Here is a 3117-nt window from a genome sequence, read left to right on the forward strand (position 1 = left end):
CTACCCGACCTACTCTTTTTTGCGGGGGCCATGCAAGGGCCTCAGTCCTGCATAGAATAAGAGCTTCCACGGTAAGATCTGGCACAATGATTCTCGACAATAAATATATAAATCTAGGCTGCCGACTCGTTGCCTCATTCCTGGCGCCGGCCCTGCCAAAAATGAAAGGACGTGGGTTCGGCTCCCCGCAAAGGCGGTTGAATTTTCTCTCTTTCTAAAAATTCATCTTCGCAAAAGCCAGTTATTAAAAAAAAAGCGTTCGTATGGATAGCGGAGAGTTACGTCATCCTTTCATCATTCTTCATAGCTCAGGCCTTGTGTATCATCAAGAGCACGCGTAGCTCTTCTCTGTATTTCCTCAACTAAGTCAATGTCTTTTCGTAGGTACGGGTCTAAAAATCCTTACGGCATACTCCAGTCCAGGACGAGTTAAGCCTCGGAAAAGCGGAAGAATAACTTTAGGAGAAGAGACCTTTTTGAAAATGAAACCGAGCACTCTATTCGATTTTATGACCACCGCTGAACAATGTTCAGAAAACCTAAGCCGTTCAGCAATGAGAATTCCTAAATCGATGACCCTAGTTGCATTCCGGATAGTGACACCATTCAACTCGTAAGAGAAACATGTGTCCGAACAATTAACAAATTAAACCATTTCGTGACGACTGCTATGGCGTCAATAGCCATCGCTATCAGATGAAGCGGGAGAGGTCCAATTTCCAGCCCAATATAATATAATAATAAGAGAAAAGGGAAAAGGGGACTTGGGCCATTTAAATTGTAAAAAACATGCTCTTTCGCCTTCATCAACACTCCTTAATTTTATGGCCACTTACTTAAAGGGCCCCTTCAAAGTTTGCGTAATAGCCGCTCCGTATTCTTCTTTTCTCTCTCTCTTCCCTATATACTGAAGCCTCTTGACCTTTGTAATTGCCACCTGCAGGCGATTGACTTTATTTCATCTATTGTACGCATCCCTTCTTGGGAATATGTGCTTTCTGACTTTCTTGCTTCCTCTCTACTTTTCTTTTCCTTCTTTTTTGTACAACTTCCCCCTCCCCCCCCCCCACAGAAAACGTCTTCCTCCCATATGCTTCGAAAGATCGTAGGGGGTGAACCTTGACCAACGGTGCCGAGTTGCAGAATCGAATTATCAACAGTTTTGATGATAGTTAGCAACTATATTTTTACTTGACAGTTTCTTCGGATGGTTTGGCTATAATTAGCAACTTAACATTATCAATTTTTGTGGATAGGAGGTGGTAATGGCTCGTATGTACAGTGCCGTCTTAAGGCATGGGGCCCACACCCGGGCATTCCCCAGGGGCGCTCAAGTGCAGAAGGAGGCCCACATAATAATCGTATCTCGTAAATATTTTCGAGATTAAGCATGTAAATTTAAAAGTAACCACTTCTAGTCGTGGTGGAAGAGGAGGGGGGGGGGGGTACTCGGAAAAATCTATTAGCCCGGGCACATGATGCTCTTATCCCGTATCATTTTGAAATAAATTTCCAAAATTTTTTATCGCGGTTATTTCGTAAATACGAAATTTACGTATCCCTAATGATCAGCCTTTTACCACTGTTGTACCAGATATGACCCAGGTTCTGTCCCATATGGGATATAAGCACATCAACCCGATAGGTTGGGGTCACACTGGAAGCTTTTTACCACTGATACTTTTCTTACCAGAACACCTTTCTGGGGCCGCATTTGGCCAACACCTCCTAGAGATAGAAGGCCTCCGCACTCTGCTTGTGACGTCAAGTAAGTAGTCCATTTTCCCTCAGAATATTCAGGGGAAAAAAAATTCCCTGCTCGTGCCAGCGTCATCGTTGTGAGGAAAAGAAATGATCTCGGGCTCAGAATTGGCGATTTGTATGCCCCACATCCAATCACTACGCGGTATTTGTGAGCCAATCAGGAAGATTCTGCGCCAAAATAAGAAGAAACGACAGAGGATTCTGTGTTTGTGTAGCAAACTTGCTAGGTAGTCTGAATGACGTTTATGGCAAACAGTGCAGAGGCCTTCTATCTATAGGAGGTGTTGAGTTGGCCCGCGGAGCAAATGCACCCCCTGGTCTAAAGTAATAAAGACAGGCCTGTTCCTTGGTCTAGTAAGGATCAAATTAAGAAACCATGTTTTTTTTTTGCCAAGCAGTGTATATATAAATAATATTTTATTTTTATTACGCGGGTGATAGCAGGGTTTCCAGTGCAACGGTGGTTTTTCGCATGTATAATAATAATAGAGTACTACAAAATCGCTACACTAGAGCCAGGGCCTTCTTAAGAGCATCATGGGCACCCCCGGGCCAAGTGATGTTTTTGAGGCCAATACCTGGAAAATTCTTGAAAATTTCAACCACTTCTCATTTTTGTGAAGCCCCTCTCTTCTTAAGGCCTCATGCGCTAAGACGGCACTGACTAGAGCCCTTGCTTCCATCTACAAAAAGAAAAAGATGCACATCTTAGTGGGTTGTCTACCATAAAAATTCCTATTACTCGTTGCTCTGAAGTTCATCTATACAGTTAATCAGGAACCACGAAAGCCCCCTCCCCCCCACAAGACTGGGATCCTTGCCGAGCCTTATGCCAGATTTTCTACGGGTGACCCCTATAGTGAATTTATATTGTGAAAAAAAAAAAAGTAATGAGAAGAATCGTCCTTGATCCCTGGACTGTAGCTTTGCCGGCCCCACCCTTATTGTGAACCATGGACAGCCCTGTTTCTTGGTCTAATAAGGATCGTGGCAAAACGTTCATGCAAATATGGCTGAAAAATAAGTGCTACAGGTATTGTATAACCACATAAAATCAAAGCAACCATGATTGCATGCCGTTAATCGAGACAAACGAAAAGTACTCAAATGCCTTATTTCTTAATATTATTCAATTTTTTTTGCCTGGCAGTGTATATAAATGATATTTTATAGGAAGTATCCTATGATTGTACGAATTGGCATTGCTTAAGATTGTCATCCAATGTGTCTTGTTTTTACTTGAGAAAAGGTCATCAAAAGATTACGAACATTTCCGATAAGTAAGGCACATGTCGATGATAAGCAGATGTCGTTTCTTCCATAATATGGTAGATATAATAATAAAGTTTGTAT

The sequence above is a fragment of the Pholcus phalangioides genome, unplaced genomic scaffold, assembly GCF_987345545.1.
Source record: "Pholcus phalangioides strain wild (caught in Gottingen) unplaced genomic scaffold, Ppha-v1.0 ptg000003l_1, whole genome shotgun sequence".
In the NCBI taxonomy this organism is placed as follows: Eukaryota; Metazoa; Arthropoda; class Arachnida; order Araneae; family Pholcidae; genus Pholcus; species Pholcus phalangioides.